Source organism: Phoenix dactylifera, unplaced genomic scaffold (assembly GCF_009389715.1).
Source record: "Phoenix dactylifera cultivar Barhee BC4 unplaced genomic scaffold, palm_55x_up_171113_PBpolish2nd_filt_p 000776F, whole genome shotgun sequence".
Lineage (NCBI taxonomy): Eukaryota > Viridiplantae > Streptophyta > Magnoliopsida > Arecales > Arecaceae > Phoenix > Phoenix dactylifera.
In genome coordinates, this window is record NW_024068147.1 from 183,370 (window position 1) to 195,789 (window position 12,420).

At 35.0% G+C, this 12,420-nt stretch overlaps 1 long non-coding RNA gene across 1 annotated transcript; it reads right to left on the minus strand.

Moving 5' to 3' along the window:
- Positions 1-745: 745 nt before the first annotated feature.
- LOC120107155 lies at positions 746-11,860 on the minus strand. The gene is made up of 5 exons (XR_005509082.1): positions 11,676-11,860; positions 5,055-5,243; positions 3,933-4,141; positions 2,980-3,059; positions 746-1,396 (listed from the first exon to the last, which is right to left on the minus strand). It is a non-coding gene; the product is annotated as an uncharacterized LOC120107155 (long non-coding RNA).
- Positions 11,861-12,420: the final 560 nt, after the last annotated feature.

Here is a 12,420-nt window from a genome sequence, read left to right on the forward strand (position 1 = left end):
AAATGGGTCTAGACCTTTAGCTTGACGAGGATATCAGGTCTTAAATAGGAGAAATATGTGAGGACCCATGCGAGCGTGTGTTTAGTCCACATCGATTATTCAACGGAAAGATCTTGGATACTTATACAAAACTAAAAAATCCAAAAAATACCTTCTGGTGAAATCCTAAATTATTATAGATTGACTGTTGAGGAAGTACGAGTTTCATTCTTGTGCAGGATTAAAAATGTAGCACTCCATTGAAAATGAGGGCCTTTGTAGGTTAGCAATCCAAGACAATATTCCAACCAGAAAAATTCTTCTACAGAGAAATTGAAATGAATTAGCAATCCTTCCTGTACGTTTTGTGACTCACAGGTTGAGACTTGTCATATTTTCATTTCAGGCCCTCAATTGTCAGAAGCTTTTGGGTTTTTCGGACGCCAGTCAAGGTCTATTGGATCTTGTTGGAATTCTTCTAGAGCACCAAAATTTTAGGCGAAATAAGAGGACAAAGGAAGAAGTTGCAGTACTGCAACTGTCATGCTGAAGATGTAGAGAGCGCACAATTTCTTTGAAGAAGGGATTAAGTTGCTCTACGAAGAATGTGGCTGCCCCTCTATCTACCTTCCTATGTTGCGGAAGATATAAAGAGAATAGAATTTCTTTACTAAGAAGGTGCAGTTTGTGATTAAATTGCTCTATGAAGAATGTGGCTTCCTCTCTCTATCTCTACCAATCTGTCTAAACAAATAGGAAACATGGATTAAATGACGAGCTGCTAATTTTAGGAAAAAACTATATACATTTTGCTTTGCACAACATTACATCAGAGAAGTACAGGAAAAAAAATACCAATTCACCATTACGTGGGAGAAGTATCGTTGTTTATGTTCTTGCTTTGTGCAACAAGAACAAACATTAACGCTGAACCAAGAGCACAGTCAGCAGCTAACATGTTACACAGCAGGATTATCTAAAGTTACCTAAAGAGAATTCTGTGGAAAAGTTAATTGTAGCTCTCTCTCGGCAAATGATGTCAGTTCTCATTTCAGTTGGAGTGCATTTTCTTTCATGCTTGATTCAAGAAGATACTTGACGCTCATTCCAGCAATGACCATTGAAGGTCTTCTGTTAGAGTGACCAACAACAACCTGGTCATATCAGGTGAATTTGGCCGGGAGCAAAACCAATGATCAGGTGGAGCCGATCATTGGTATGAAGAATAGAACACCTATTTGAGTATTGATCTGCCGCAAAATGCTTGACTAGATTATAACTTTTCATATGGAGATTAGTGGGGATGGAATGCTTGATCTCTGAACTGCTGTTGTTTGATGAAGAGCCAGCAATAAGATTGCCTTCGCATCTTTCGAATTTTCAATGATATTCACTACATACTTTTATAATTTGAAACCTGAAAAATCAAGTAGCAATAATTTTAGTCACAAATAAAGAAAAAAGCTAAATATGCATAATCTTAAACGACTCCTCTACATAAATCCCAAGCATAAACAAGAGAGAAAAATTAAGACTATTACTGTCTGGTAGAAGTGTATCATCAAAGCGTGATATTAAAGCCGATTCAGAACTCTCCCTCTCAAAATACATCATAGATTTTAGGTAACCTTTTTATTATTTTTATTCAGGCAGAATGAGTACTATAATACTAAGCAGTGATACAAAGAAGAGTAACATAAGATGCTTGGATAAACCCGAGGATATCCTTAGTGAACTACTTTTAAAAGCTTCCAGTGGTAGCATGCATTGAAAAGAAGTAAATGTACAAATCAGCATCGGCGGGACCAGTATCGGGCACCATACCGGTTGCCTAGCGGGACAAGTTGGTATGGGCCCGCGTCGGGCCCGTACCGATACAATGGAGGAGACGGGGGAGAGGGAGAACGAGAGAGGAAAAAAGAGAAGATGGAGAGAGGGAGGGAGGCCGGCAGAGGCCAGCGCTGGTGCGGGTGGCGGAGGCCGCGGTCGGACCCCAGTTTCGTTCATGAATGCTTCTAAAAATGGTTTATAAATGCAAGTAAACCATACAAAGTCCTTTAGGCCAATAACTGATCAGAGCACTTCTATAAAAGTCTACCAATAAGCTAGTAACCATTCAAACACAGTAGACTGAACCTAAAAAAATTTAGAAATGTAAATCACATAAAGTAGAAGCACAAGACTAACATTTTAATCTGTATATGTTACTATTACCCATCCCAATGAAGAAGAGCAACCAATCTGACTTCCATATCAGTCAAGGATGGAAAGTGAGTATTCGAGTACCCGGATGATGGCACCAAAATGGACGCATAAGACATAAATCGAGCTTATGTCAATCAACAAATACACAGCAAAATCTAGTGAATATATTTTTTATATATAGGTCAATACAGGTCATCTCACTCAAGATATCTAGAATATAATTTTTTTATTGGATGCTTGTTACTTTCCCAGGACTAATTTTCCTACTACATTTATGATATGATAACAATTCAATTTGGTGACTCCTAATATATTCTACTATGAAATTCAGGTCCAGAGTAATAGCAATTAAATAGTTAGGCCCATAAAAGCATTATGTACTTCTATTCTAATAAACAAATGCAGCAAAAAATTGCAACTGTTGATCAATTATGGTTCCTTAAACCAATAAGCACTTAATGAAAATCAGAGTCTACTGTGGAAAGTATTAATGCAGTACCAGCAGAAGAAGTTTCACTCGGTACACCTTTCCATCTTATTTAGCATTTGCATCCATGTACGAACATTTTCCTTCGGTCTTATTCTTTATAACATCTAAAACTAGATGAGAAAGAAACTCTGCTAGGTAAGGATGTACTCTTTTAAAGCAGTACAGCTTACTATCACAATTAGTGCTAAAGAACTAGTTACATTTTAGCAATTCCGTGGTGGTAGGAACTGACTGTATTATATAATTTTCCATGATTTTGATGAATTGAACATTGTAAAGAGGGAATAGAACGTAAATGTGGTCACCTTTGAATCATCCATGCTGTACTTTTAAGCATCCGATGTGGTATTCCTTGCCACACAAGCACTAAGATACATGCTGATAACTGCATAAGTCATATAAAACACAATTCCAATTCATATAGTTGTATTTATACTTGATAATAACAAAAATGCATCTGATAAACAATATAAAAGAGTACGGACCAAATCTAAACTCAACAAATTCTTCACACCTGTAATATATGAAAACGGCCAATAAGATATGTATTGTTTATCAAATTCATATTTTTTAAAAAAAGAGAAAAACTTAGGTGCCATTTGGCATCACTTTCCTTTTCAATATTCAAGAATAGAAAAATAAATATTATGTTTCTTTTATTTTGCAAATTTTAAAAATATAAATATGTTTGATATAATTAATTATATTTTAAAGGTAGCGATGGTGTTGGTGGTTGGTATAATGGATGTGAAGTGGAGGCGGCGATTATGGTGGTGTTGTTATGATAGAGACGAAGCAGTGATGGTGGCATTGGCAGCAACAAAGGTGGTGGTAAGGGCACCAATGTGTGGTAGGTGACAACCATGTCACCGATGGTGTGGTGCAGATGTTGATAGTAGTGATTATGACAGAGATAATAGTGGTGGTGGAGGTGCCGTGATGTGGCAGAGATGGCGGTGAAGACAGGTAAGGTGTAGCAGCGACAGTGGCAGTCATTATAGAGAGGGTGTTGATGGTGGTGGTTTTAAAGACATGAATTTTATTTTTTCAGAAATAATGAAAGTGACTTTTAAAAATAGAAAATAAAAGACAAGAAATAAAATCAATGGCAAATAGGACCTCAGTGAAAGCTTTAAGTGCTTTAATATGACTGTCAAGCATGGATGTGTATAAAAAAAAAAGGCTCAAGCGACTTGATTACATATTTTAGGGACTTCAAGGCTAGAATAATTTCATACACAAAATGATCATGACCAACCTGCAATGCACACCACAAACATTAGTCTCATGCGCTTTGACAAGTTGGATGCATCAAGTAAGCATCTGCACAACAGAACGACTCCAGAAACCTTCCCAACAATAACTGGGTCTGTGATCATGTCCCATTGACCTCTTCCTAAATCCCTCCTTTACATGACATAAAAGGGGCACAGCCAAGACTTTGGAATGCTTGACAATCTGCAAATTCTGTTAGAAAAGGGACTTCTATTACGATAGCAGACACAACAATCATAAGAATTCATTCATCAACAGATTTGGATGAAAATGCATTTAATGCCACAAAATGGGCATTAAGAGTAACTGATGTATTAGCATATTAAAATGTTCTCCATCCATTAAGAAAAGGCATGGTTCATACACGCTTTATGTATGGCAGAGAAGAAAAGAAATAAATTACCTCCTCAAAATAGGTTTAAATATATCATATTTTCAGAAGGGTAATTTATGGGCATGATCAAATTCTAATTATTCTTGAAATTATTGAAACATATCATTACATGAAACAAAATGAACTTTGACACAACAAAAAATAAATTGGACCAAAAGAATATGAGTAAGAGTGTTGATGGAGACCAAGAACATGCTAACTTGATCCGAAACCAACATGAGATATAGGATTTGGGTCTTAAAAAATGCACCAATATTGGATTGGGTTTAGGTCTCAAAATCATAATTAAAGCCTTACTGGCTTGGTATTGAATTTAGAACCCAAACCCAAAAATTAGAAACCTAACCAGATACATATGTATGAATATATATATATAGATGTATATATATATATATATAGATGTATGTATATATATATATATATAGAATAGATGTATGTATATATATATATATATAGATGTATAGATGTATGTGTGTGTGTGTGTATATATATATAGATGTAGGTATATATATATATAGATGTATGTATGTATTATAACAATTTTTAAATTATAAACATCAAATAGTAACCCACTTTATTCCGGTGGATTCTTATCCATGGCTTATGAATTTGACTACTAGACATCAAACATGCAAACCTAGCAATAAAATCCTTTTTTCAAATTCTTAAGATATAGTAGAAGGAAAATAAGTTCTATGCTAATTGCCAAACCTTGCTTCTTGAAAAATTGGTGCATAGGGATCGGACTCTGAGCTTTAAATATGCATCCAATTGAAGGGTGCCACCAATAAAATCTGGGGGTCTACCTCTCCATATTTTAGCCCTAGAATTTTGATCGACATTTGCAACAAGACCGCAAGCTTCCAAGTATTCCTCGTGCATAATGTTTTAATGTGTACCCTAAAAATAGAATAGAGGAAATATAGTTAGAACGAAAGAAAGATAAGTCATCAGAAGAAGACATGAAAGAAGACCCAAAACTACAGCAAAGATTTTAAAAAACCTCTCCATCAGACTCCATTATCAAAAAGAAATTAATACTATAATGCATAGTATCAATATGGCATAATAACATGAAAAGGTTCTTCCAGAAGCTTTCCACAGTGGCATTGTGAGAGAACTAAGGTAATAAATAAACTTATAATAGTCTATCAATAATGCTTTGCCATACAAAACTGACATTTTGTTTGAAAACAAAGCAATTGTGATAACTACCAGCCATTTTAGGGAAAAAATTGGAGATTCAATGTTCTCGATTTTCCTAAATTAAATGATCACTATTATTAACAAGTTTTTAGTAACAGGCACATATTCAATACGATATAATATATATAGCAGTATGCAAGCGAAATAACCTACAAGCACCATGAACCACAACATTTCCCATTAGTATGCTGCTGCAAAAAGGGGAAAGTTATGGTTCACAATGCCTTCTGGCAATTAATGCCCAAACATCAATTTTATACGACACGTCTCGGTAATTGTTATTTTACAGAAAAGGAAGGTCAAACTATATAAAAAAAATAATGAAAAATCAAGGCTCTCAAGCAAGAGTTTTCCCCTGACAACTCAATCTCCTTTAGAAGAAAATCTTGGGCAAAAGGGTGATATTTGTAGATTCTGTAGTACAAAAACTTCTTCCTACTACATCAGGCTACTATTTATAAGAAAAGTTGAAATCGGTAAAACAAGCATAACATATTTCTCCAACAGATCATACTTCTAATTTTCAAATAAAAGACAGTACCAACCATGCACATATATGAGCATGACATATATCTTGCAATTAAATGCATAATAAATAGCCATGTTGGTCATCAATCCTGGCATATAAAAATAATATTGCTGGAATTTGTCAACCAAACAACCAAATATCACGCTAGTACGTACTCCAGCCAAATGACAATTTTTGCACTACCAAGGCAGCTTTGATAATTTTGGTTCCCAGGATTTGGATTTCTTTACTCCAGCTTTGATAATTTTAATTGACAGGATTTGGATTTTTTACAATTCTCAACCAAATCTACTGCTAGCATACCTGAAAGTCTCAAACCATGAAAACTGCCAAAGTGGAAACTATAAATCAAATCAGGACCAAAACCAAAACTAAGTTTTTCGGATCTTATCAGAGGATGCTTTCTTGATAAACATATAGATCCCAAGCTAGAATAATGCCATTAATCTAGTCTTCCCATTAGCTTTCATGATCCACTAAAATCTACTTGTACATTGCACTCATGAATTCATCCTTAGTTTCACTGAAATCTACTCGTACATTCTATTCATGAATTCATCCTTAATTTGAGTTTCAATCTATGCAATTTTACTTTTAGAGGTTCCTATTTCTGTTACACTTGTTCTTTTGTCTTTGGGAGTCAATATTTCATCCAGACCTCGTACGGTCATTTTATGTTTTGAAAGGATTAACTCTAAGATTGAGGTTGTTTGATGGATCGATAACAAGGCTTGGATCTATTTTATGGTGCCACCTTGTGGATTAAGTGCTTATTCTAAGTTGTAGGAAACCCCCGACTTATTCATGTCAACTAGGGGAAGACTAGCACTAAATTAAGAAGCCTACAAATTTTAGGTGCCTAATAGATAAAAAAGGAAAAGAGGAGGAGAAAAAAGAGAGAGATGGAAAGAAGGCAAAACAAAGAAAAAAGAACACAAAAGGGAAAGATAAAGGGTCATAGCTCCTTGCCAACCAGACATCTCCATTGTTTGCTCTTCTTTCATTTATTATCTATGTCTAGTACTACTCACAAAGTTATGAGACTGAAAATGGTTTCATCAGAAGATAATAAATGCTCAAATCCTTCTTCTCTAATTTCCTTCAATGAAGGCTTGTCCCATATGTAAATTTAATCTCTCTAAAGTGTGATTCATCCCTACACAGATTGCAATACCTGAATTGTATTGCATCATGTTTAAATAAAATGAAGAGGCAGTGCAGGAGGCTTCTATAGCTACAGTGCTTAGGAAGGGTCATATGTGCAAAGCCCTGAGAGGTTGTTTCTATAGTTCAAATATATGAAACCTCGGTTGCAATGCAGTCACCTTACCATTACGCCAAGGTTTGCCCTCTCATGTTTAAATAAAATTATTGATTTTAAGATTTTACATCCTGCAATTATGTAATCAACATTATTGAAAGACAATGGTTGTTTTTGCGTCTCACCTTAGAATGAATGTGCCAGTAACCTAACAATGCATACATCTCAAAAAAAATTGCATATTAAAGTTCCACAAATAGTATATGGTACGAAAGAAAAATTATAAGACTGTCTTACTTAGTCACTAGTAGTACATCATTTTTTGTCCTAAATTAGGGCTGAAAGTAGGTAAGATAGATCACAGAATATACCTCAATCCAAATATATATCCCGATTTAAGTGTTTTTTTCTAGATCTAAATCTGGATATCCGACTACATATAAACCTTTAAAAATTAAATACTCCTATTCTATTATTCAAACAAAACTCCTTGGTGCCCCATCTCTAGAGGCTCCATTCGTGCACCCCCAATTTTCTGTTCCAAAAATAGCTTTTTGCATATTTGTGCCTCCCAACTTGTCTGTTTTCCAACAATCCATCTCTCATGCTACAATAGCTTAGAATATACAGCTGTGAACCATTAAATCAAGGGTTCAAACTTTTGTCCTAATATTAATTATTTATCACCTTTATAACTTTTTAAGAAAACACATCCACATGCATCACACCTCCCACATACTAGTTATAAAATAAAATGAGATAATCCAAATCTTATTCTTGTCTCTTCCAAACTTCTGCCAGCTGCACTACCTTAGTAATCAAAATCTTCTACTAGGATAAATAATCTACTTCAGATTTTTCTCAAAATTTCAAAAGTGCACTAGATTCCTAAGCGATTCCTTACTAAAAGTGTTAATGAGGAATGTTTGGTGCCCCTATTTCCTTTTAAAACATTCTTCTTACAAAAGAAAACGCCGAAATCTAGATTTTCTAGCTTCACTTTACAATGCTTTTTTGGCTTTTCTATTTATAGAAGCATTTCTAAGTATTATTACCAAAAAGTTATTTTTTTAGGAAGTACTTTTCTGGTTTAAAAGTTGCAAAAGGATTTTTTCAGCAATAAGCAATGTGTCCCAAAAAGTCCACTTCCCCATGCTTGCACCTACTTCTAGTTCTAGCAGCTAAGTTCCACGCGCAAGCTCCAAGACCTTCATTTGTCTCTTTTACCTCCATCCGCAGTACAAATATTGTTTCCACTGGAGCTAGATGTGATGTGAGGACTTTGAGATACATGCACAAATGATGTGGGCACGGTTTTGGCGTGACATGCAAAAGCAATCAACTATCATGCATTAATCCCAAAACAAGTCTTGCACTGCACATCATTCTATATTTTAACCCTACTATTTAAACAATATCTTTTGTCTTTTTCAGCAATCAGCTACACATCATGATTTACATCCATTACTAATCATCCATGACACCATGCCTTGGTTCAGTTTTAAACCATCGAGTTTCATTTCATAAAGATTACTGAGTTTGTTTCTTAAATGTTGCTGAGTTGATTACATAGATTTCTCATGTCATAGTTACCTACATACGAAGATGGTATTAACCTTCAAGGCCACATCGATTCCATGAGTGTATTTTTTTTCTCCAGATTTTATTTGCATAGAGCTTTTCATCACAGGCTAATTTAACACTAAAATGCTAATGAAGCAGTGAATAAGGCTCTTTAGTTCCTTGAAGTTTCTTCACTAATAACCATTTCATATTTAGATTTCTTTAAACAAGGATATGCCTAGCATCCTATTCATATCCACATCCATATTGAACAAATATGTCCATTTATAATAAGTATGAATACAAATTTTGGCATCAAATTGACACCATACCCCTATCTGATATCCACTGAATAAAGTGGAAATGGGATGAGTATCGTGATATTTTCAATCTATGTTAGCTGATCCTGCACATTGCATATATTTCAGTTATTTGTTTTATCTAAGACATCAAATGATTATCTATACAAAAAGAAATTTTGGTCTTTGAGCATCTAGTTTGCCGCATCCACTAATTGCATATCATTTACAATGAATGCGTGCCTTATATAAATTTATCTTTCCACAGACCCAACCTAAATCAATCCAAATGTTGTTATTACATTATTAGTTTGTCAAAACCATTGGTCATAATCATCATCCATCAATGCATGCATTTCATAAATTTGAGTTCATAACAGGACAAAATATAGCAGGTGCAGCATTAATTGCATGCATGTAAAACTTCAAGCTTGAATACAAGACTTATTATCAAACAACTCTTTAAATGACCAAGTTAGGACTTGACAAGAGCGGCAGATGAACTATTTTCTCTCCAAAATAATCCATGCAAGAGGTCAAGGTACCTCATAGTGCATATATATTACGCAAGTGCATATGCAGGTTCTAATGCAAGTATTTTAAAAATACTAGCAATCAGACGTTTGTAATGCATGTTTGAGGGAAAGAAAAGGAGGTTGGAAGACCACATACATTTTAAGTCGAACAAGAGACTCAGAGAGAGAGAGAGTCCGATTAGCTTGGGAATTGAATCAAAAAATCTAATCTGTGTAAAGCAAGATATAGAGTCCACATCTATTTGGAAGCTTTGCGAGAGGGGTCCAATTTGATAGGGAAAGGAGTAAAGACAGCATATGCATGTGATAGCATACAGAGAATGAGCGAGATAATCAATGAAGATAAGTGGGAGGATTTCTCGGTATAAAAAAATGATAGATTAAATCAAGAAAGAACATTCCATGATTTCAAGATTTTCAATTTCGTATATGGTATGGATGAAGATAAGTAGAATTCATAAAGTTAGATAAAGATAAGTTAAAATTATGAAATAACTATGTAAAATTTTAGAAAGAATAAGAAAAAAATCTATATGTTTCCATGCTTATTTAAGGGCCTACTTTAGTACATGATGTATTAATCTAAAAAGGAAGCAATATTCCCTATGAACTACGCTCAAATTTCAGGTAAACTAACACAATGAGCAAATTTACAAACTGTCAAATTACGAATCAAAAAAGCAAGTAAGAAGGATGACTAAGGTTTTTTAAAAGTGCTATACAAATACAACAAAATCTTAAGTATCCTTTATATAGTTTATGTTGCCCATCACAAATGGGACCTAAGATGAATATAAGCACTAGATGTAACAATTTTTTCACCTTCTAATACTGAAATGCCACAAGGATGTTTGACAATAAATACAAGATAAAACTCCGTTATTGAATTTTCATAGTAGTGCAAGAACTTCATGTGCATGAAGGTGTTAGAGCAAAAGGCTAATGACAAGGGCTCAATTAAAATGACTTTCATTTTCCATGGATATAAGAATATTGGTTCCGAGTATCCATGACTTCTACAGTAGTTTTGGAATCCCATGCTTTAGAAGGTACAAAAGCAGCAACTAATTTATGAGAATGTGATAAGAACTCAAAACATAGATGTCGAGGACATACCAATCCATTGATTCCTCAAAATCAATTAATTGAAACCTAGACGACTAGAACTGCAAATTGGGTGTCTTTTTGTATGATCTGATCCATATAGACCTATCCAAAGAATTTCTAGGCAACTAGAACTTAGTCTAAGTTTTGACTACTTTCTGCAGGTTCATAGAGAATAAAACTGTCCAAACCATGCACCACTTCAGAAAATAGGCGTTCACAAATATCAAATTATTATTTTGTCTCATAATTCAATTAGCAATAACAATCAATCAACTTCTTCCATTTGTAATGATTTGTGAAAAGATCAAGATTATTTATAAACCAACATAGATTCTTAATTTGTAACTCGATATGAGTTAATTCTTTACTTTCAGCAAGAAGCAGTTTGGCTATTTCCAAGAAACTATTAGAAATTTACATCAAAAGCTACCATACGAAATGATGTTATTATTAAGCCTTATTTATTTCATCAAAAACTCTCCAAAACCAAGCCTAATCTTCGAAAAGCATTGGCATAATGGTAGTCTGGATTAATATCAACTTTTGATCATTATACATGGGTTATGCTGGTGTTGGGAGAGAGACGATAGAAAGCCCATTCGCCACCTTTTCTCTCCAAATTTTGCGTAGTAAACCATAACAGTCAACAGTCATGATGTCGAACTTTTGGCATCCGTTCTTACACCACTTCGGTATCCAATAAAATTTGTTAAAAAGATAGCACTGATTTCATATTTCAAATCATAAAAATAGTTACATATGATGGAATAAACAGATCTGGCAGAGAATCATAAAAAATAACTCATCTTGGCGGAAAAAGAATATCCAAACCTGACGCGTAGGAGAGAACTGAGCCGATCTAACTCCTCCTCATTATGCTTCTCCTCCCACGGTTTTGAAACGGATCGTTATTTTCTGGATCTAGAAACGATAGAGGAATCTCGTTTTCTTCGCAGGAGATTTCGACATCCTTAGAAACCCTAGGTTGCCTTCTTTTGCGGCGCGTGCCTTCGGACGCCCAGGCGGTCTATAAATTAATGCTTTATCCCCTAACGGCGGCTACCCCGTTACCGTTATCGTCCGTAACAATGCTTAGAATAGAACGACTGTTATTTACCCAGTCAGCCCTTGGACCACAAATTTTTGACCGCAAACCAAGTCCCACATTCAAGCTTTCTCGAGATGAACTTCCATAATAGTTTGTCTGATGAAGGAGAAAGAAAAATTATTAGATTTGTAATCAGAGATGCTAACTCCAAATTGGTTGTAGCGGAGGTAGTCGTTTTTATAACACTTCTATTTCTAGAGCCGAGCTCAGAGTTGCTTGGAAGAGGATCACCCATATGCGTCTCACCTTGGTAATAGATCGAATTCACTAAAAGGAGACTCGATGACTATGATTGGGTGGATCTAGAGACACGCTAGGGCAGACGATGAGTACCCGTTGATGCAGAACATTCGTAACTTGTTGAGGGACCGTGTGGCCTCCCAGGTCACTCATGCTTAACAAAAAATGAATAAGGCAGCCGATTGGAGGGTCTTGTATATTACGCAGCACTCTAGTGGCTGGTTTTGT